The sequence below is a fragment of the Pteronotus mesoamericanus genome, unplaced genomic scaffold, assembly GCF_021234165.1.
Source record: "Pteronotus mesoamericanus isolate MK-2021 breed Mesoamerican mustached bat unplaced genomic scaffold, CSHL_Meso_final scaffold_54, whole genome shotgun sequence".
NCBI lineage: Eukaryota > Metazoa > Chordata > Mammalia > Chiroptera > Mormoopidae > Pteronotus > Pteronotus mesoamericanus.
In genome coordinates, this window is record NW_026555321.1 from 65,151,973 (window position 1) to 65,177,410 (window position 25,438).

The following is a 25,438-nucleotide window of genomic DNA, read 5'->3' on the forward strand; positions in this document are numbered from 1 at the left end:
AGTCCTAGAGGAGAACATTGGCAAGAAACTCTCAGATATCCCAGGCAGCAATTTTTTCACTGATATGTCTCCTAAAGCAAGAGACATAAAGGAAAGAATAAGCAAGTGGGACCTCATCAAAATAAGAAGCTTCTGCATAGCTAAAGAAAACATCAGCAAAATGAAAAGGGAGCCAACCATATGGGAAAATATATTTGTCAATGATACATCAGATAGAGGTTTGATCTCCAAAATATATAAAAACTCACTTGACTCCACTCCAAGAAGACATGATCCAATCAAAAAATGGGCAAAGGACCTGAGCAGATGCTTTTCCAAGGAAGAGATACAGAGGCTCCAGAGACATTTGAAAGAATGCTCGGCATCACTAGCCATCAGAGAAATGCAGATCAAAACTACAATGAGATACCACCTCACACCAGTCAGGATGGCCATCATAAACAGATCCACAAACAACAGGTGCTGGCGGGGCTGTGGAGAAAAGCGAACCCTAGTCCACTGTTGGTGGGAATGCAGACTGATGTAGCCATTGTGGAAAGCAGTGTGGAATTTCCTCAAAAAGCTGAAAATGGAACTGCCTTTGGATCCAGTGATTCCCCTGCTGGGACTATACTCTACAAATCCCAAAACACCAATTCAAAAGAACCTCTGCCCCCACAATGTTCATAGCAGTACCATTTACAATAGTCAAGTCTTGGAAGCAACCTAAATGCCCATCAGTAGATGATTGGATCAAAAATCTATGGTACATTTACACAATGGAATACTATACAGCAGAAAGAGAAATGAACTTCTAAAGTTCACGACTGCATGGATGGAACTAGAGAGTATTATGCTAAGCAAAATAAGCCAGGGGGCGAAAGACAAATACCATATGATCTCACTTATAAGTGGAACCTAACCAACAATACAAAGATGTAAGGAAAGTAAGACAAGCAACACTGAAAGAGAAAAGAAACCAAGAGAGACAAGAGGGAAGGAGGGAAGAGTGGGTGTGGGAAAAGGAAGGGAAGGGGTAAGCCAAGGAACATATAGCAAGGACTCATGGACAAAGCCAAAGTGGGGAATGATTGAAGGAGGGAGCAGGAGGAGGGGGGCAGGGGAAAGTGGTGGGGTGAAGGCGGAGACAAATGTTTTTGAAAAAATAAATTAATTTTTAAAAAGAGAAACTTAAATTGTTTATCTGCCCCCTTGTGCAGACTTGAGAAACACTGCATCCCTAACTGTAGCCAACCATGTTACACATGTGGGTCATATATAGAGAAGCATTTAAGAGAATGTAAAAAACCAAACAAGAACCTACCACAGTACCCGTACATGGTAAGCATACTAGCTATTACTTTATAATTATTATGGATAGTTTTATTGGTAGGACTGAAGAAATATTTACGTAGCAAGTGTTAAGCATCTTTATAGCTCTAGGTTCCCCTACAAAGCTGTCAAACTCAGTACATCTAACTGATCCAACATGAATAACCTCAATCACCATTTATACTTGCAATATTTTGTAAGAATATATTAATAATTACAAATACTTATAGAATTTTTCATTTTTATGTTAGATTTAAAAAATACAATCATGCTCAAGATACTACACAACTGTCTTTTATTTTCAGTTACCATGAATGTCTTTCCGGTTTAATAAATATTTGTTGCTATTGTCAATCACACCACCAACTACTCAATCACCAAGGCTAGGTAACTAAAAAAACTATTCTTTATTTTTCTCTTTGCCTCTGCCCTTAGGTTTGATTTAACTACCAGATTTTAACTCCTAAACATTTATCAGGTCAAATCTTCTATGGCCTTATTATAACCAGTTTATTTGACTTGTTCAAAGTTTCTTTTTATAACCATTGTGTTATCTCCCTAATTGGACTCCTTTCATCAGGCATTTGTACCAAATAAAAGCACTCAACTACATTCTTACTAAATTGCATTTTCAACTTTATTACCACTTGGCCTAATTTTTTTCAAATCTTCTCCTGAGAAGATAAAATCTAATTTATTTTTATGTTGAGGCTTTTCATAATGCAATTTCTATTTCTCCAACTATCTACCACACTTCCTACCTTATGCTTGATCCTCTAGCAAACCTGGCTACTTATAAATTTTCCTGCATCTACCTGCTCTTCTATCTCTATAGTTATCTTCTTATATGGAATTCCCATTGCCTGAATTGACCATTGTCTAACTCAACTGAAGCATCATTCAGTTAAAATAACACTACCACTTCCTACACCAGTGTCCCTCAGTGTGGCCTAGGTGGCATTCTTCTGAGTCTTGTGACATCCTTTGTGTAAGTCCACCATTTTTAATGTCACATTAAATTGCAATTTTCTATTTGTAGGTCTAATTAACATTTGAAAGTTGGGAGAACTATCTTATTTTAATTATATTCACTTTATGTTGTTAAGGTATGCATAGGTAGTAAGTGTTTTTTAAGTCAAAATTGTGTATTTCAGAGGTGAAATAAGCATAACCTGGTTATCGTTTAGGTCTTAGGAATTGAGGAAAAGAGTAAGAGTGACAAAAATTTTCAATGTTTCTATGTTTTGGTAACCAGAGAATGATACCACATTCTGAATTTAGGACTGTAAAAAAAATCAAATTTTGGTAACAGTATTTTAAAAATAAGTAATAAGAGATATCTACACTACACCCAAATGGAGATGTGCAATAAGAAGTGAGACATAGAAGCCTAAATATCAAAAAAAAAAAAAAGAGTGATGAGCCAGATATATAGACCTAAGACTTTTCATTGTAAAGTTGATATTAGAAGCTGCCTAGAAAGATTTTGTAGAATGAGAAAGCCGGTCATAATGCACTCCTATCTGTTTTTCCAGGTGGGAACACTCTAATTTAAGCAATGTATTGATAATGATAAGTTTAAATAAAAACAATGTAAACAAGCCAAAAATAAGATTAAGTGACTCAATCAGGAGTCACCAATCAATTGCCTACATTAGTCAGGCTTATAACAAACACAAAGGAGGAAACTGAACCTCGTGTAACAATTATGGCAACATAGTGTCATCATATTTACTTCTAGTTCTGCAGCCGACAATGTCTTAGTGTCCGGAAGACACAAAGAATGGATCACTGAAAATAGAATATCTTTGATCAAGGAGACAGCAACTCTTCAGCAGTAATTTGGTGATTTCCAAATAGAGACATAGAATCTTTGTGGTCCAATATTCCCACTTTTGCTGAGAAGCTGGAAATCTGTGTTTTTATGCTAGTTTCCTTATTTTAAATATTAAACAGTACATGAGACAAAGAGAATATATCTCCAGGCTAGATTTAGGCTGCTGGCCACAGTTTCAAACTTTTGTACTACTTGGATAAATGATTTTGTTATTACATGTGTGAAACAAAGCAATTCATGTACCAGCTAGGTAGCTGACAGATGACCAGAGTAGGTTTCAGAAATTCTGCTTTTTTAATCCTGATTATATGATTTAATAGCTATATGTGAACATCATTTACCTACCATTTATTTGATGAGAATGAAATGAGAAAAAAAGGAAATGTTCAGACATCAAAAGATATTTTAAAAATTCATAGCATCAGAATTAAATTGTGTTAGTACTAATTACTAATTTCAAATCAATAGCTTTAATGTGGTTCTTTGCAATTCATGTTAATAGGATATACAGAAGTATAAGTAAAAGCCCATCTCCTCCACCTCTCCTCTATAAGCTCCAGACCTAACATGATGCTGCTCACTCCACCACACCACTTAATGAAGATACACATTTTGGGGAGATGGTGGTTATGATAGGTATTAAACACTTATGATAGATATTTAAAAACTCTTATTAAATACTCTCCAGGGAAAAGTTATTTATATTAATACACTTCTGTATAAGTCACATTGCCATTAATCAGTTAGGAAAATGAAGATGACTTAAATTTGATCATTTTTAGTAGATAGATAGAAGTACAACACAGTCCTTGAATTTTAGTTAGTCACCTACCAACCAAAATCCCCAAATCATTCAAGAAATAACTTCTGTATGACTTCAATGTCATGTTTAGTAAGCTAGAACTAGATGGGAAATATTTTCAAGCTTTAGACAAATTTATAAGAAAAACTTCAAAGAGAAAATGTAATCATCTGAAAAAATATGATAAAATGCTCGCTGGAATCGAAATGGTCCTTAAAAAATTTAAGAAAGTAAATTGAAATGCCAAGAAAAATGGATAACTTTAGCAATAAAGAATGTGCTTCATTCTCATTCACACTATAAAAGGAAACCCTTCAGTCTTTAAATTAGATATTCATGAAACAAAAGGTGAAGACTTTAAGAATTAGATCAAGTTCAAGATTGGGCATGAACTCATGATCCAATAGATTATGTGACTATTAAATATTTAGTACAAGAATCTGTTCTTTGGAGTGAACTTCATTTTAATTTAATTGAATGACAGTTAATTTTACCAATTCTAGGAAAGAAACTGACTGGCAATATAATTGAATTCAAGAACATATAATGAGAATTAGCCAATGGATAAGTTTCCTCGAGTTTCAGGAGCAGGTGCACTAAGTAATTGTTTTATTATATTGTAACAGTAGTTGTTCTTTCCACAAATCTTTTGCCTTCTCACACATATCAAAATTAAATATTAGCTGATAGGCAAAGGCATATATGCAAATTTAGGTATTACTATTTGCCCCAAAACTTGCTGGAAACTTAGTTTAAAGGGCTATTTCTGTCTTATTTTCAGCATTAATCATTTGGGTGGAGGACATTGCATGCATTAATCATTTGAAATGAAAACTCCCTCCTGAAATCTCCCCAGAAGCAGGTGTAAGCACTTTTATTTCAAAAGATTGATGGAATAGAAATACACCCACAGAAGCTTTGACCAATTTGACATCCTCTTTTTAAAGATATAGGGGAAAAAACCAAGGCTAATGCAGCCACAGTCTGCCTCCAAGTGTGTGTAAACCTGTGAAATGTGCAGAAGGCCTGAAAAGCAGCCAAGAAGTTCAGCGAAACCAATCATCTGTTCTTCATGCAGAGTCAACAAGCTCCTCAGGTGAGATAACATTTTGACTTTCAGTCCATCCCCAGTGCTGCCAGCCTGCGGCCACACTTCCCTGGAGAAGGCTCTTATCCATCACTACTATCAGTTCAACCAAAGCATCTTGCACATTTATGTAGTTTCAGTTGTCAATGATGTATTAGAAAAAGGAAAACAGACAAAGCTTTTTCGAAAAGCCGAAGGAATCTGTTATTCCTTTTGAGCAAAATGACCTGCAGACATTTTTGCAAAACTACTAATAAAAAAGCTCTGAATACCAGTAGGTTGGCTGAACCAAAATAAAGCCTTTCAAGTATATACCAGAGTAATGTTATGAAATATGGTGAAATTTAGAAAAGAAGAAAAAGCTAATAAGATTAGAGAGGAAAGATAGAATGTATTAATTCATTATTACATGAACTCAGCCTCATTTGCCTGGCTTAGTGTTTATTCTTAAAATTAGGAACTTTTACATGATAACAAAATTGTATTTACAGTTTAAACATGTATTTCCACAAAAAAACATTCAAATAAATAAGTCTTGAAGATTAAAACATATATCCTCCTTAAAGACCTTTGTGTTTTACACTGTGAGCATCTCCTGTGCATGGGTTTCAATGTGCTCTTTTCTGTGCACACAGTACATTTCAGTCACTGTCATATAACAGGTATTGAATAAATGTTTGTTGAATGTTTTAATGAAGAAAATCCTTTTAGACCAAAAGGCCTTAACTTTGAGTCAATAGTTAACTTTGAGATATTTAACAGATCCATGAGCCCCTAAAATCATAAACAAAGTGCTTCTGTTAATCTACAAAAGTCCATTTTATTCCTATGTAGAACTTCCACACTTCTCATCATATTACCAAAGGATATCATGACTTCCCTTCCATAAATGATACTCTTTTAATTAAAAAATATAAAAAAAATCTTTTAAGTCAGTGTAGCATAATAGAAAGGTCTAAGACGTACCAAAACCCTCAGAGAACTTCAGACTTTACAGTGATTTGTAAGGAATATTTCTGTTAAATTAAAAAGAAGACAAGGATGTTGGTTAGGAACATTTGTTTTCAACATTATAACAAGATTATACCCAAAGCAGTAATAAAAAATTAAAAATATAAAACAGCAATAAGAGGTATAAAGATTAAAAAATTGTAAATAATAGTGTTATTATAGATATGGTCATCTATCTAACAAACATGGGATACTGTGTAGATAATTACAATTAACATAAGAGTTCAACAACATTGCCAGATACCAAGATCAATATTTTAAACAAAGACATTTTGATAAATTAGGCATAAAAAAGTGAAGAACATGTAATTTAAAAGATTCACTTACTAAGCATAAATTATAAGAACTTTGGTGGAGGTGGGCAAAAAGGTGGAAAATAAAGATATCTATAATGTCAATAATAAAAACAAAGAAAAATTAAAATTTTTTTAAAAAGTATATCTAGCAGCATTGTACATTTTATAGGAAAAATACACAACTGTATTGAAGAATCTAACTATTAAATAAATATAAATTTCATAAAATAAATACTAAATAAGTAGAAAGTTCATTTAATTTCTTATAACAAGGCATAAAAATACAACTCTAATAAAAAATAGTAAAATTGACTATGATGACATTTATAATTCATTTAACAAATGACCTCATAAAAGACAGTTTATCAAAAGAAGTCTAATATTTTTACTGTATATAACTGGTAAAGATATGGTATCTGGAACATGTTAAAAATGCCTGCAAGGCAGTAATATTAAAAACATGGTAGCTTTGGGAATAAGTAGAGAAGTAAGAGTAGAAGTAGTTTATTAATAAGTTAATGAGTTTATTATCATTTGCATCATCATTACTATGTTTATTTAACCTGTACTTGAATTAAGCAATCTTTTATTCTAGTCCCTTCATTTTCCAGATCTAGTTATAATAATATTGAAGTATCTCACTCAAAATCAACAAAGATTATCAAAACTAAAGTAGTTGTTTTTTTTAATCTCAAGACCACATTTAAATCTATTGTCACAATCCTTTGACTGCAACTACTAGATAAATGTTTTTCTATGCAACACAAAAATTAAAATTTACCCACATAGTGAATAAAAAAAAACTCATAGTACATTGAAAGGGGAGTCAGCATAGAAAGAGTTAGCTCAATTTAAGAGTAGCAGATTTAGACATGACCAGTCATTACAGCAACAGAAATGCAAACCATAAACTAAAACAGTAATGACAAACTTCTTTATCAGTTTAATCAATTTAACCTCTTTTATTATTCATCCCCTCTCACAATCTCCAATGTTTCTGTTGGCATCACATTTTAAAAAATAGTTTATGTTATTACAGTTGTTCCTGCTTTTTTTCTCCCTTTTCCCACCTTCTATCAACCCCACACTCCTCCCCCACCCCAGCCAATCTCCATATCATTTTTGGTGTCAGTGGGTCATGCAAAAACATTCTTTGGCTAATCCCTTCAAATTCTTCATCCATTTCCTTCCACCTCTCTCCTCTAACAGCTGTCAGTCTGTTCCATGATTCTATGAATCTTGTTCTATTTTGTTCATCAGTTTATTTTCTTCATTAGATTCCACATATAAGTGAAATCATATGGTATTTGTCCTTCACTGACTGGCTTACTTCACTCCAGGTCCATACATGTTGTCATAAAAAGTAAGAGTTTCTTCTTTTTGACTGCTATGTAGTATTCTACTGTATAAATGTACTTCAGCTTTTTATCCACTCATATACTGATGGGCACTTGGGCTGTTTCCAGATATTGGCTATTGTAAATAGTGCTGCTATGAACATAGGGTGCATGCATTTTTTTTTTTGTATTGGTGTTTCAGGATTCTTAGTGTATATTCCCAGCAGTGGAATCACTGGCTCAAAAGAAAATTCCATTTTTATTTTGTTTTAGTATACTCCATATGGTTTTCCACCATGGATGCACCAGACTGCATTCCTGCCAACCAGTGCATTATGGTTTCCATTTCTCCACATCCTTATGACCACTTGTCTTTTGTTCATTTATTGATGGTGGCCATTCTAACAGGTGTGAGATGATACTGCACTTTCCTTTGGAGTTTCAGGCCCTCTCCCACTGAGACCAGATGCTCAGAGAGGTCGCAATACTGTGCAAGGAGGGATTTTTGGGCCTGCCCAGCTCATTTTGGCAGCAAACCAGGTGCTGCATGGAGCAGAGAGTTTTGGACTGCATCTCATGGGGAGGCCGCTGTCTAGGAGTTAAATGGGGACGACTGAGCTGCTTGGATACCTGGCAGGGAGGCAAACTCAGTTTCAGTCCTCACTACCCTGGGAAGGAAAATGTATGTCTGCCGCCCTGCTACAGGTGTTCAGGTACCACTCCCAGTGGAAAAACTCTGCTGACAGCCTTACCAGATCCCAAATTCCCCTACTGGATGCATTTTCACAGGGGGAAGGAAGAGCATCTCAGAACAGAGGACTTTCAAAGGATAACCTTTGTAGGCTATTGCCTTGGAATGGGACAGAGAACTTAACTTCTTACTGTGGTCTTAGAATGAGATGGGGAGCCTAGCCACCACATGAGAGCTGGCCTACCATCAATAGCAATGGGAAACTCTTTTGATCTATCTCTTGAAGTCCAGAGCTCACTCTTTCAAAGGGGAAAATTGAATGTACCCATCCTGACTCTTGGAATCACTTTCTTTTCTTTTTCTTTTTTTTGGGGGGGGCCTGAAATGCATCTTGTATGTTTTCCTTTAATGAGGATCTGATGATAGGAACATTTTTCTGACTTTGTCTCTTTTAAGACCTCATTTCTTTAATTTTGGACTTTAATTTATTTTCACTTAGAGAATTATACATTGGAACTTACTTTCAGTACATTGATGATATCACATGCTTTGCTTCCATTGTCACTTTGTTGATACTGAGAAGTCAGATAACAGTCTAATATTTGATATTAGAATATGTGGGTTGAAGTTTTTCTTTGTTTCCAGAAATATCTCAAGCATTGTTTATTCCAACATTGATTCTGTTCCTTTTTTCTCTTCCTCTCCTTCTACAGCTCCAATGACATAGATGTTGCACTTTCTTTTTTTTTTAATTTAATTTTATTTTTTCAAATACATTTGTCTCTGCCTCCCCCCCCTCTTTCCCTTGCCCCCTCCCTCCTTCCCTCCCTCAGCTCTTCCCCTTTGGTTTTGTCCATGAGTCCTTGCTATATGTCCCTTGACTTCTTAATTCTCCATGGATGTTTATCTCTTTTGCATGGTTTCCTTCTCTGTCTACAAAGTTTGTATTCTAAATAATTTATTCTATTAATACTACCACTAAAAAAAAAAAAGCCTACACTAACTTTCACTGTGTTCTACCACTAAATGTATCCATTAAATCATTCAATATATTTTCAATTATTTTATCTTTTATTTCTGATGTACTCTTTTTTTCCTTAATTTTCAAATCTGTTTGTTCTCAATATATAGTTTCCTTCATTCTAAAGATATTTTCAAGCTTGTCTTCTTTAAAACATAGTATTATAATTTAATAATATGTGTCTGATAACTCCAATATCTGAAGTCTTTGTAGGCCATTTCCTCTTTCTAGAGTTTGTTTTTGGGGGGGTTATTTTTTTATTCTTGCTCATGGTCTGCTCTTCTTTCTCCTTGGCCAGTTATTTGTGGAAATTCTCTGAGATCTAGGCTCAATTGCCTTTCTTCATGAGATTATTAGCATTTGCTTCTGCAGCACACCATGGAACACAATCACCTTAAATGAAATCACATCCCAAGGTATTTTGGGCAACCTGACCAATGTGACTTACCCTATAAATCATCACTGGCAAGCTTCTGATTACAGTGTCTGATGAGATTTTTTTGTTAACCTTTTCTCTGTTAAGTAAAAAAAAGACTTTTCTTGTAACACATGGAGATGGCTAGTTTTCCGGTTCAAACATTCTTAGAAGTTACAACTCTCTCAGCTCTGTGGTTGCTACCAAAGGTTTCCCTCCTCCAGAAGACCAAGACAAGCTTTCCCTCCTCTCTTTTTTCTTTCCCTTCCTGACAATAGTCTGAAAATTTAAACTCAGATTCTCCAAATTTGTTAAATGTCTGTAGGGTAAAATTAATTTCTTTGCTTAATACAACATTCAGTGTTCCCACTTTCATTAAATTTTTGTATGATCCTTCCTTAGTAGCCTTTAAGTTTCTCAGTCTTTTAAGATGATTGGAAGATATACAGAGATTCATAATTTTTAACCTTTCAATAGAAAAGTGTCAAGTCCCTAGGCAACAGCAACTACTGCAGCTGTTAGGTCAGCTTGCAATAGCTTCATAGAATGGATGGGGAGAGATACAACAATACCAAATGGATTTAGCGAGTTCATTATTTATGCCATAGCAACATTAGTTGATTGTCCACACTGTTAACATTCTCTCTTAAGTCCCATGAGGCAATGCAGACGCAGGACAAGGTGAATACCACATACATAAGTGTTGGTCACCTCTAAAGAGCCTCAAATATAAGGAACTCTTAATCTTCTATAGATTTAAAAAACTGCCAAACCTTTGCCCACAAAGAGTAATTATCTTTATATTCCTAATCAGGAAAAAATCTGCCCTCTGACCTGGAGAAAGAAATCTGTAAATTCCAAACTATCTTCACTTGGTTCAAAAGACATGCAAATAAAATTATGTCACAAAAGAAGAAGAGTCCTCATACCAAGCCAGCAGTATTAATAACAATATAAAAACATCTTACGCAAATTCACAAAAGAAAATATGCAACAGTATATGTAAATCTTAAGACAAAATAAAATGAGAAACACTTATACCCACCATTAGCCCAGAATTCTGAAGGAAAAACAAATACAGTCTGAAGAAATATGTTCCAAGCAAATATATTCAATTGTTCATACAGTTAAAAATTATTTACTGAGTCACTGCATTGATCTAGATTCTGGTAATAAATAATTAGAAAAGACTTTTACCAAATAATCAAATAAATATATAAGTGAGCATTGAAATACAACAAAGGAAAGGAACACAGTTCTTCAAAAGCACAGTAAAAATAAAAAAAAAAAAAAGAAAAAGACAAATAAAACATGAGCTCACCTGGGAGTGGGAATGAGATTTTAAAAAAAGATTGTTCTGGGAAGTTGAGAGCTGTAGGCTAAGCAGGAAATAAGTAGCTTCAATTCTTCACTTACATTCCTCGGTATATACAACTTATCAAAACATTTTAAAATGAAAGCTTTAAACTGGGGGTTATATAAGTTCTATTAACATATACTCACTTTTTGCTATAGCAACAAGAAAAATAAACTACCTAGGAATAAACCTAACCAAGGAGGTAAAAGACCTATTCTCAAAATACTACACAACACTGAAGAAAGAAACTAAGGAAGATACAAATAAATGGAAGCATATATCATGTTCATATATTGCAAGAATTAACATCATCAAAATGTCCATACTATCCAAAGCAATTTATATATTCAATGAAATCTCTATTAAAATACCAAGGACATATTTCACAGACACAGAACAAACATTTCAAAAATTTATATGGAACTATAAATGACCCCGAATAGCTGCAGCAATTTTGAGAAAGAAGAACAAAGTAGAGTAGAGGAGGAAAGATGGCGGAGGAGTGAAAGGGAGTCACGCTGACCTCCTCCCAAAACCAAACTGGAATTGCAACTAAATAATGGAGTAATCACCTGGAAAATAGTGGAGCGATAGTGGGAGAGGAGCCTTGGTACCACGGACGTAGATTCTACTCTCACACATCCTAACGGGTGAGAATTGTGGTGGAGGCTCGAGAGAGTGGGCTGGGTGCCCACGGGCACTAGCACCAGAGGGACATTGAAACGGCCAGTTAGCTTCCCCCGGAGGAATGGGGTCTGAATAATAAACAGGAACCCCTAAACTACAGCAGCTAAAGCCGAGAAAATACAGACAAAACGCAACCCCAAAAAGCTTAGGGGTGCTCTCTGCCAGACAGGTGGCTGGGGATGCAAAAAAGACATGTAAAAGGCAAACGCAAAAGTTGCAGCGGCAGCCACCCTCCTTGATCACTGGGTAGAGGCGGCAGCAGGGTGGGCTGGTGCCTGGGAAAAGACTGGTGAGGAAAACTTTGTGAAGAGAACTGACGCAGCAGCCAGTGGAGCCCTGGTGATAACGGACTTCCCACTCTGCAGCTACCATCTCGCTCAGGCATAAGGGAATCAATTAACCTGCCTTTTGTGCACTCCGCACACAGCTTGTACGCCTGTGAGCTACGGGGCTGAGTGCAGACTGGCTGGGAGAGCCTTGAGGAGAGACTGGAGACAGAGGCGTTGGGGAAAGAACAGGAGGAGGAACCGGGGAGTCCCGACTCCCTCCCCGTTCGGTAGTCTCCATTATGGGCTGGAAAGGCGCGACCCCAAAGAGGCAGAAGCGGGGTGCGCATGAACCAGACTGCCTGCGATTGAAACGCAGTCTGCACAGGGGTTGGATCCCTGGCCGAAGGGGTCACAGAACAGCCCAGAGGACCCTGAGGGGAGACAAAAAACAGAGGCATTGGGGAAAGAACGGGAGGAGGAATAGGGGAGTCCCGACTCCTTCTCCTTGCTGTAGTCTCCATTGCGCGGGAAGAGGCCACACCCCCAAAAAGCCAAAAGCTGAAAAGCAAACATAGACACCCCCAAAACACCCAGAGCAGGCGCTCACACTCGCGCCGAGTGATTGGCGAGGGTAGGCGGGGGTGTGTGTGACCCACGCGGGCTGGCGAACGCTTGCACCTGCCGGCAAGGCCTCACACAGACTGGCACCCATATGGCCTCCGAGGGAGTGCACAGAGGGGCAAAGGCAGGTGTAAACTGACCAGCCCGTCGCGATTGCTGAGCGGCCCACAAAATAAGTAGAGCTGTCCAGAGTCCCTGGAGGAGAGAACAGAAACAGGATTAACCAGAGAGTCCTAGAGCTGATTTCCTCCCATTTCCATAGTCCTCATTTGGCGAGGGCAAGCAACGCACCCAAAGAGCCAAAAGCATGGAAAACACACAATAGAAGACCCTAAACTGACCAGTGCCGCGAAGCTCGTGTGCCAGGGAGGCCAGATGAGTACGGGAGGTCGCCAATAAGCCCCCTGGTCTGCGGCAAGCACATGCGAGCCCAGGCAGGTGGGGGACCCTGCGGCGCTGGGAACGCGTTCAAGGATCCCGTGTGAGAGCGCAGAGAGATCCCAAAAATAGCTCACCCCTGACCGAAGGGGTCACAGAGCTGCTCCAAGCAGGAGTCAGACACAGGCATTAGACTCCTGAAAGACTCAAACAAACAACCCAAGGCTGTATAGGGTCAACAACTGACATCATCAGAGGCAAGCCCAGAAAGAAAAGTAAAGGACAAAAATACTTAACAGACTCTCACAAAAATGGGAAAAAAAGAAGTTCTCCTCAAATGAGTGGAAAAGGGGACTCCCCACAGAGAGAGCTAAATGAAATAGAGGCAAGGGAATTATCAGATATGGAATTCAAAACAATGGTTCTAAGGAAGCTCAATGAGCTCAGCCAGCTCAAAGAGAACTATGAGAAACTGAAGAGAAACTATCAGGATCTCACAGCAAACTATATCAGCCTGGAAAAGAACATAGAAACTATCAAGAAGACACAAGAGGATATGAAGAACACCATTTCTGAATTGAAGAACACAGTAGAAGGAATCCAAAGCAGGCTGGATGAAGCTGAGGATCGAATCAGTGAGATGGAGAACAAGGTAGAAAAAAGCTCCCAGAAAGAACAAGAAATGGAAAAAAGACTCAAAAAGAATGAAGAAGCATTTAGGGAAATGCAGGACAACCTAAAATGCAATAATATCCGTATAATAGGGATACCAGAAGGAGAAGAAGAGGAGCAAGGAATAGAGAACCTCCTCGAAAAAGTAATGATGGAAAATTTCCCTAATTTGAGGAGAGAAAGGCTCTCATGGATCCAGGAGGCACAGAGGACCCCACTCAAGAGGGACTCAAAGAGATCCACTCCAAGACACATCATCATTAAAATGGCAAATGTCAAAGACAAAGAGAGAATCCTCAAGGCAGCAAGGGAGAAGGAGAAAGTAACATACAAGGGGGCCCCGATACGCCTAGGAGCTGACTTCTCAACAGAAACACTACAAGCCAGAAGGGAATGGCAACAAATATTCCAAACCATGAAAAGCAAGGGCCTACAGCCAAGGCTGCTCTACCCAGCTAGGCTCTCCATTAAAATAGAAGGAGAAATACGGAGTTTCCCAGACAAAAGAGAGCTAAAAGAATACATCTCTACCAAACCAGCACTCCAAGATATGCTAAGGGGACTGGTTTAAGCAGATGAAGGAAAAGAATGAGACAGAGAGGAACACAAGTACAAAGAGAAAAGATGAGTAAGTTTCTGTCAGTAATATCTCTCAATGTGAATGGACTCAATGCCCCAATCAAAAGACACAGGGTAGCTGAATGGATAAGAAAACATGACCCACACATATGCTGCCTACAAGAGACCCACCTCAGAGCAAGAGACCTACACAGATTGAAAGTAAAGGGATGGAAAATAATATTCCAAGCAAATGGACATGAGAAAAAGGCTGGCGTTGCCATACTTGGATCAGACAAAGTCGATTTCAAAGCAAAGGCCATAAAGAGAGAGCCAGAGGGGCACTTTATCATACTTAAAGGAAGAATCTATCAAGAAGACATCAACATTGTAAACTTATATGCTCCCAATAGAGGAGCCCCCAAGTTTATAAGGAAATTGTTGGATGACTTGAAAAAAGATATAGACAGCAACACACTGATAGTAGGGGATTTCAACACCCCGCTGTCAAAAATGGACAGATCTTCCAAACAAAACATTAATAAACATATCGTGGTGCTGAATGACACACTGAATCAAAGAGACTTAACTGACATATATAGAACCTCACATCCCAAAGAAAAAAATACACATTCTTTTCAAATGCTCATGGCAGTTTTTCAAAGATAGACCACATGATAGGACACAAAGCAAGCCTCATCAAATTCAGGAAAATTGAAATAATACCAAACTTTTTCTCAGACCACAAGGGCTTGAAACTCGAAGACAACCTCAAAGAGAAACTTCAAAAACTTGCAAACTCATGGAGACTGAACAGTACACTATTAAACAATGAATGGGTCAATAATGAGATAAGAGAAGAAATCAAAAAATTTCTGGAAACAAATGAAAATGAACAGAGAACAGGCCAAAACCTATGGGACACAGCAAAGGCGGTCCTGAGAGGGAAGTTCATAGCAATACAGGCTTACCTAAAAAAGATAGAAACATTTCAAATAAAAGACCTAACAGTACAACTTCAAGAACTGGAGAAACAACAACAAATAAATCCCAGAGCAAGTAGAAGGAAAGAGTCAAGATTAGAGCAGAACTGAATGACATAGAGACAAAAAGAACAATTCAGAGGATCAACCAATCCAGAAGCTGGTTCTTTGAAAAGATTAATAAAATTGACAAGCCATTAAGCAGACTCATCAAGAAAAAAAGAGAGAGGACACAAATTAATAATATCAGAAATGAAAGAGGAGAAATAAAAACTGATACCACAGAAATACAAATGATCATCAGAAACTATTATGAACAATTATATGCCAAGAAATTTGAAAATCTTGATGAAATGGACAAATTTTTAGAAAAGTATAATCTTCCAACACTGAAGGAGGAAGAAACAGAAAGCTTGAACAGACCGATAACAGCTGGGGAAATTGAAGCAGTCATTAAGAAACTCCCAGCACACAAAAGCCCAGGGCCAGACAGTTTCCCAGGAGAATTTTACAAAACATTTAAGGAAGAGCTAATCCCTGTCCTTCTCAGACTGTTCCAAAAAATCCAAGTGGAGGGAAGTCTCCCAGACTCCTTCTATAAGGCCAGCATCACCCTGATCCCAAAACCAGATAAAGACCCTACAAAGAAAGAAAACGACAGGCCAATTTCGCTGATGAACATAGATGCTAAAATCCTCAAAATATTGGCAAACCGCATCCAGCAATACATTCAAAAGATTATCCACCACGATCAAGTGGGATTCATCCCAGGGATGCAGGGATGCTTCGGTATACGCAAATCAGTAAACGTGATACATCACATCAATAAAAGACAAGACAAAAACCACATGATCATCTCAATAGACGCAGAAAAAGTATTTGACAAGGTACAGCACCCATTTATGATCAAAACACTCAGCAAAATGGGAATAAATGGGGCATTCCTCAACGTAATAAAGGCCATATATGAAAAACCTACAGCTAATATCATACTCAATGGGCAAAAACTGAAAGCTTTCCCACTAAGATCGGGAACACGACAAGGATGTCCGCTCTCACCGCTTCTTTTCAACATCGTATTGGAAGTCCTAGCCACAGCAGTCAGACAAGAGAAAGAGATAAAAGGCATCCAAATAGGAAAGGAGGAAGTAAAACTATCATTGTTTGCAGATGACATGATAGTGTACATAGAGAACCCTGTAGACTCTACCAAAAAACTCCTCAACCTAATAAGTGAATTTGGCAAAACAGCAGGATACAAAGTCAACATTCAGAAATCAAAGGCGTTTTTGTACACCAGCAATGCAATAGAAGAAGAAGAAATCAGAAAAAAATATACCATTCGATATAGCACGAAAAAAGATAAAGTACCTAGGGATAAATTTAACCAAAGACACAAAAGACTTGTATGCAGAAAACTATACAACATTGAAAAAAGAAATTAAGGAAGACACAAATAAATGGAAGCATATACCGTGCTCATGGATTGGAAGAATTAATATCCTCAAAATGTCCATACTACCCAAAGCAATTTATAAATTCAACGCAATCCCTATTAAGATACCAGTGACGTATTTCACAGAAATAGAACAGACATTTCAAAAATGTATATGGAACCATAAATGACCCCGAATAGCCGCAGCAATTTTGAGAAAGAAACACAAAGTAGGAGGGATCACAATACCGGACATCAAACTCTACTACAAACCACCATACTGAAAACAATCTGGTACTGGCACAAGAACAGACCCATAGACCAGTGGAACAGAATAGAAAGCCCAGAAATAAGCCCAGGTCTCTATGGACATCTAATATTTGACAAAGGGGGCAGAAGCATAAAATGAAGCAAAAACAGCCTCTTCAACAAATGGTGTTGGGAGAGCTGGACAGCTACATGCAAAAAATTGAAATATGGATCATCAGCTGACACCATACACAAAAATAAACTCAAGATGGATAAAAGACTTAAATATAAGTCACAACACCATCAAATTCCTCGAGGAGAACATTGGCAGGAAACTCTCAGATATCCCACGCAGAAATTTTTTCACTGATATGTCTCCTAAAGCAGGGGACATAAGGAAAGAATAAACAAGTGGGACCTCATCAAAATAAGAAGCTTCTGCATAGTTAAAGAAAACATCAGCAAAATGAAAAGGGAGCCAACCCTATGGGAAAATATATTTGCTAATGATACATCAGATAGAGGTTTGATCTCCAAGATATATAAAGAACTCACTCGACTCTACACCAAGAAGACAAACGATCCAATCAAAAAATGGGTAAAGGACCTGGGCAGAGGCTTTTCCAAGGAGGAGATAGAGAGGGCCCAGAGGCATTGGAAATGATGCTCAGCATCACTATCCATCAGAGAAATGCAGATCAAAACCACCATGAGGTATTACCTCACACCGGTCAGAATGGCCATCATAAACAGATCCACAAACAACAGGTGCTGGCAAGGCTGTGGAGAAAAGGGAACCCTAGTCCACTGTTGGTGGGAATGCAGACTGGTGCAGCCACTATGGAAAGCAGTGTGGAATTTCCTCAGAAAGCTGAAAATGGAACTGCCTTTTGATCCAGCAATTCCCCTGCTGGTAATATACCCTGAGAACACCAAAACGCCAATACAAAAGAAGCTATGCACCCCAATGTTCATAGCAGCACAATTTACAATAGCCAAGTCTTGGAAGCAACCTAAATGCCCATCAGTAGATGATTGGATCAAAAAGTCATGGTACATATACACAATGGAGTACTACGCAGCAGAAAGAAAAAAAGAAGTACTAAACTTAGCAACAGCATGGATGGAACTGGAGAGCATCATGCTAAGCGAAATAAGCCAGGGGGCGAAAGTCAAATAGCATATGATCTCACCTATAAGCAGAACCTAACCAACAATGCAAAGATGCAAGGAAAATATGACCAGCAACACTGAAAGGAAAAGAAATCAACAGAGACAAGAGAGAAGGGGGGGCAGGGAAAGGGAAGGGAAGGGGAAAGTCAAGGAACATATAGCAAGGACTCATGGACAAAACCAAAGGGGAAGAGCTGAGGGAGGGAAGGTGGGAGGGGGCAAGGGAAAGAGGTGCGGGGGAGGCAGAGACAAATGTATTTAAAAAGTAAATAAATTAAAAAAAATACTGAAATTTATCTTAAAAATAAAAAAGAACAAAGTAGGAGGTATCACCATACATGACATTAAACTGTATTACAAGACTACTGTAATCAAAACAGTCCAGTAGTGGCATAAGAACAGACACGTAGATCAACAGAAAAGAATAGAGAGCCCAGAAGTAAACTCATGTCTCTGTGGTCAATTAATAGTTGACAAAAGGGGGAGAAGCATAAAATAGAGTAAAAATAGCCTCTTCAACAAATAGTGTTGGGAGATCTGGACAGATACATGCAGAAAAATGAAATTTGACCACCAACTTACACCATACACAAAAATAAACTCAGGGTGGATAAAAAACTTCAATATAAGTTGCGACACCATAAAAGTCCTAGAGAACATAGGAAGGAAAACCTCAGATATTGCATGCAGCAATATTTCCACTGATATGTCCCCTAGACCAAGGGACATAAAGGAAAGAAGAAACAAATGGGACTTCAAATAAAGAAGTTTATGTATGTCTAAAGAAAACATCAGCAAAATGAAAAAGGAACCAACCATATGGGAAAATATATTTTTGCCAATAATACCTCAGACAATGGTTTGACCTCTAAAATATATAAAGAACTCATAGGACTCCACTCCAGGAAGACAAACAATCCAATTAAAAAATGGGCAAAGGACTTGAACAGATACTTTTGCAAGGAGGACATACACAGGGTCCAGAGACATATGACAGGACGCTCAGCATCACTAGCCATCAGAGAGATGCAGATTAAAACCACAATAACATACCACTTCACACCAGTCAAAATGGCCATCGTAAATCTACAAACAACAAGTACTGGCCAGGCTGTGGAGAAAAGGGAACCCTAGTACACTCTTGGTGGGAATGAAGACTGGTGCAGCCACTGTGGAAAACAGTTGGGAATTTCCTCAGAAAGCTAAAAAAGAACTACCTTTTGACCCAGCAATTCCACTGCTGGGATAATACCCTAAGAATCCTGTAACAGCAATTCAAAAGGACCTATGCACCCCAATGTTCATAGCAGCACAATTTACAATATCCAAGTGTTGGAAGCAACCTAAGTGCCCATCAATAAATGAGCAGATCAAAAAACTGTGGTACATTTACACAATGTACTACTAGGCAGCAGAAAGAAAGAAAGAGCTCCTACCCTTTGTCACAGCATGGATGGAACTGCAGAGCATTATGCTAATGAAATAAGCCAGGCAATGAAAGACAATAACCATATGATCTCACCTATAAGAGGAACCTAATCAACAAAACAAACAAGCAAGCAAAATATAACCAGCAACATTGAAATAAAAAACAAACTGACAGTAACAAGAGGGGAGGAGAGAGGTGGATAACAGGGGAAAAGAAGAGGGAGGGTCATCAAGGAACGTATAAAAGACCCATGGACAAAGCCAAACTGTGGAAAGGAGTTAAGGTAGGAGGTGGGGGTGGGTGGGGCAGAGGCAAGGGCTAGCAGGAAAATAGAGACAACTGTATTTGAACAACAATAAAAAAAAACAGTAAAAAAAAATCATATCCTCTCTTTGGAAATTAATGTTTTGATCATTGAGAATATCATGACACCATTAGTCCTGGGTTTTTCACATGCAGTCATCTATCTGATTATTCTCCCTGGATCATCTTCATGTATGCAATTGATATCAACTCATATTGAGAAGTATCATCTCTTCAGACCAATGCAATAGCACCCAAACCTAATATTGGATTGTATTACTAGTTTTATTGTAACTTAATTTATAATTTTGCAATAAAATGTATCAGTGTATTGTACTAATTTAATAAATTAATTAATTTATGTATAGTTTATGCTTAAAAAGCAAACTCAAATAATAACCCAACATCAGAAACAAATGCTATATAGTATTTGAAAAGAAAAATACAAATACTAGGGTTTGAAAAATCTTGAGGCATGTCTTGAAGGCAAAGTTTGCATTCATGTTCAAAAACAAATAAATATTCTTTAACAATTATTTTTAATGTGTTTGTTTCTTTAACAATTTACTTAACTGAAGCCAAAGGTTGACCTCAAAACCTTAAAAAGAGACTGTCCAAACTATTTAAATATTTCTATACAGAGAAAAATAACAAAAGGTTTTTCATTAGATGCCCAAAATAAAACATTTTGTACTTTCATTTCTACATTTTTAACTTTTAATGATTACCTGTTTTAACCCTCATGAGGTATATGTGCCTGATATGTGTATAATTTGGAAATACTGACTTTGGCATCTATGTAGGCAATTTGAGTCTAACATGAGACAATAATTTGAATTGCTATACTGGACTAAAGGCTCAGTTGAAGATTTTTCTTTTTTCTACCCAATAAAAATCTGAGTGCATTAAAATATTTTGTGTCTTAAGGGCTGTGGCATGCCATGAATAAGTGGAGAAACTTGATAGAATTTATGACTATCACCCTGCAGCTATTCTGCAAGCCATGCTTTATCCTTATATGCCAAAGAGGAACAAAGAAGCAGGGAGCAGGGCCACACATTTGTCCTTGTTCCCCTCATGCCAAAACAAGCAGGCAGTTAAATTAGCTACACAGAGGAATGATGTGAAAGTGGAAGAATCCACCTCTGTCTCATAATTTTATGTCACAGAGAAAGGATATCCTGATGTTTGTCTCATCTTATCACACTTCAACCAGCTTTTTATTTATATTCACATTTTATACTTTGTTCTGTACTTGTAAGCCTCTGAGTGGCTTTCAAAAATACAGATAGCACACAATACCAACTGAATTATAAACAGTTGAAAATTTGAGGCAAAGGAAAACATGGTTGTTCAAGTAGGATTGAAAAAATGTTTACTTTGAGATTTCAGGGAGGACTTTGTGCTATACACTAAATTTCAAGAAGTCAAAATAAGTACAAAACTGACTTTCACAGAGAAGTTTCTTGTAATATCTCTTAGTATAAAATGATGACACCTCACCATCAATTTGTTAAAGAGACTTGGGTGGGAAACCAGTGTGATACAGACACACACAACTCTCTGAAGCTTTTGTCAGGTATTTAGACCATCCAGAGAAATAAGTGGATCAGCTCTGCTTACACAAGTAAAGTTGTTTTATCAACGTGAGTTTTATAGCTATTGCACAGCTCTCTGGTCCACATTTTACTCCCCAGTAAATATTTAAAATGCACCTGTATGCCCTGTTATGAACACTGCCATGTGCATTAACCATCTGAGAACATATTTTTCTTGGAGAAAGTAAGAAGTTTAACAAATGTACACTACTATTTCCAGAGTACCCTCAGGAAATATGTGTTCTACTTTAGCACTTACAAAAAAAAAAGTCATCAAAAGTTTTAATTATTTGTGGAATGTAAGTATTAGGTTCTGCCTTGAGAGTCCTAAAGCTCCATACAGCAATGAAGTGATACACAAAATTTATCCAAATTCCTTTCAGGAAGGTATAGGCCTAAGACTGTTCTATAAAGAGTGGTCAGTAGAGACAGAACTCATGTATTTGGCTTTACTATTCTATGCACTAGATTATGTTATCTTTAATTTTGTGTTCCTGTAAAGATAAGACAACTAAGGCTGGAATTTTTATAGACAAATACAATTAAGAAATAAAGTAAGAATAAACTATAAGGACTAATATTTTCAGAATGATGTCATGCTTGGATAAATTTCCAAATTTAGAAACTATAAATGGAGACACATATTCAGTGTCTATTTTATAATTAAACATATATCCATAACATCAATAAAGAATGAAATTTATAATGCACTGAATTAAGAAAACAGTCATTGTCTCTCAACAATTTTAGTTCTAGAAATATATTCTTCATATAGACATATATGTTGTAACTATAACTGTAAAAATACTCTGCACAAACTATCCTAAAATTCAGTCAGTTAAAACAATAATATTCCCTCATCCATCTGTTGGTTGGCTAAAGGTAGACTGGTTTAGGTTGAATTCATCTGGGCAGGTCTCCTGATGGTGACTAGACTTACTCATGCATTTGAAGGTCTGCAGGTCTGATCTGGCTGAATTTAAGTAGAGAGGTTTGGCCCTGCTCCACATGGCTTACACTTTTCCTGGATCCACAGTACTAACCTGGGTATGCTTCCGTTGGGTTGATAGTAGAAGCTCCAAGGAGAAAGAAGAAACATGCAAGGCCTCTTAGGACCTAAGCTGGGAACTGGTACACAGTCAATTCTGCCCATTCTTTGGGCCAAAACAAGCCATATGACTGAATTCAAAACCCAAGAGAAGGAGGTATGCTGACCCTATGAAGATAAGAGAATAAATGTGTTTTAATAATGAATTAATCAAATGCAGTTAAATATACAAATTGCCAGAGTTTCTGTAAACAAATACTTGAAATGTCTATCAATAGGGAACATATTCTGTAAAATGGAATGTTCCCATATAATGGACAAATTTTATAACCATTTAAAAAAGTATTATTCTTGTAGTACATTACAGACATCTTAAATTGAATAAAAAAGTGTGAACAGTGATGAGAAATAAGGGTTATCACAAAAAATCTTCTATTCACTGATATCCTATACCTGGGGGGAAACACTGTTGGGGACACTCTTAGAAAAGAAAGAAGGCACATAATCCAGTTTAATCTCCTTGTAAATATGCTATTTTTTTTCTTTTTGCTAGCAACAGATTCCTTTTCTCCAGTATGCTTTTAGCAGACTGCCCTTGGTTTTCAAAGATCACTGTGGAAAACAAACCTGTAATCTATAAGTTTATTGGGCATAGCTCCCTGGAAAATGTCACATAATACTGTATAACTATATGAGCATGTATTAGTCTTCTAGGACTCAATAAAAAAAATTACAGACTGGGAACTTAAACAACAAAAATGTATTTCTCCTGAGATCAAAGTGACAGTATTTAGTTTTGTGGTGGCAACTCCCTTCCTAGCTTGTAGTGTTCACTGTCTTGCTGGGCCTTAACAAAATTTTTCCTTTGTGTGCGTGCAGAGGGAGAGTTTTCTGGTATCTCTTCTTATAACATCTTTTAAGGACACTAATCCTTTTGGATCAGGGACCTACCCTTATGACCTCATTTAATCTTAATTACTTAATTATTTCCTTAGAGACCCCATCTCCAAGTGTCAAATACAACTACACTGAAGGTTTGAGCCTCAACATATAAACCTGAAGGACATTTAGTCTATAACAGAGGATAAAATGAAGGTCTGTCCTGATTTAAATGTTCTTTTTTCTAAGCAAGGCATCTATACATATCATCTCTTAACCTGAGTCAAAGTGCACCAAGTGAGCAAACAAAGGGCTGGTGAGTCACACTGGGGAATCCAAACATCTTGCTTCACCTGTGCCTCTTAACTATTGAATAATTATTAATAAAGCACATGCTGAGTAAGACTTTTGTTTTGTGTACTTTTGACTTCACAATCTAAGTCTTTGTGTTATCTCCAGTGTATATACAGTGTTTTAGCATTTGTGAAAAAAATTTTAAACAAAACTGTAAATCAAAGAAGGAAAAAGAACATAAATCAATTATTGTATTTAAAGCCAGAGGGCAAAAGACAAATACCATATGATCTCACCTATAAGTGGAACCTAACCAACAAAAAAATAAGCCAGGAAAATATAACCAGCAACATTGAAAGAAAAAAGAAACCAACAGAGTCAAGAGGGAAGGAGGGAGGGTTGGGCAGGGAAAGAGAAGGGACGAGTCAAGCCAGGGAACATGTATAAAGGACCCCTGGACAAAGTCAAAGTGGGGAAGGATTGAGGGAGGGAGCTTGGAAGGAGGGCAGGGGAAAGTGGTGGTGGGAAGGTGGAGACAAATGTATTTGAACAAAAAATAAAAATTAAAAAAACAAAAAGAAGACACACACACAAAAATTAAAGCCAGCCTAGTAGGTGCAAAGTGGTATCTAATTATGGATTTGACTTTTATTTTCCTAATGACATGATTTTAAACATCTTTATTTGCTTATTGGCTGTTTCTATCTTCTTTGGAGAAATGTTCAAATCTTTTACCTGTTCCTTAATTTTATTTTTTAACTGTTGAGCTGTAAGAGTTCTTTGTTTATTATGGCTTCAAGTCTACTTATCAGATACATAATTTGCAAATATTTTCTCCTATTCTGAGTTTCATCAAGGACCCTTTCTTGTTGGTGTCTATGAAATGTAAACATTTTTAATTGTGGAAAAAAATTATTGTATTTAGCCAGCTGTTTAAAGATATTCAAATTTATTCATGAGTAAATTCTACCATCAAAATTCAAATTCTTATAGAATACAAGTACATAAAGGACTTAAAAGAATTAATTGGTTAATTGCCCTAGCTGGTGTGGCTCAGGGGATGGAACACCGGCCAGCAAATCCAAAGGGTCACTGTTTCAATTCCCAGGGTAGGGCACATGCCTAGGTTGCAGTCCAGGTCCCCAGCGGGGGACACACAAAATGCAACCACACATTGATGTTTCCCTTTCTCCCTCTCTTCCCCTCTCTAAAAATAAATACATAAAATCTTTAAAAAAATGGATTAATCTTGTTAACAAAATTAAGTTTATAACAGAATACAGTGTCTATTACATCAAAAATTAAAGAGAAATGAAAACTAAAACATACATAATAGAAAAAAACAAAAAATAGATTAAGTGAGGATGAATCATAATGATAATATTAGTTTTTAATTGGATTATATTGTACAATGACTAGCAGGACATAAGACAAAAATATACATATATGACAGGGTTTGAATTGTATTTATCATATTAATTCTCACCTACTGTGATATATTTGCAAGTGTTAGGATCATAACCAAGTGTTAATTAATAGATAGTAATTCTCACTGTGAGATGCACATCTTGACACATACACTAATTCTCAAGAAAATATTTTAAAAGTATAAAATCTCTTCAAACCTGTTATTTGGAAACTTTAATTAAAAGTTCTCATATTTTTTCCATATGTAGAGGTCTCTAAAAATCTTTAGA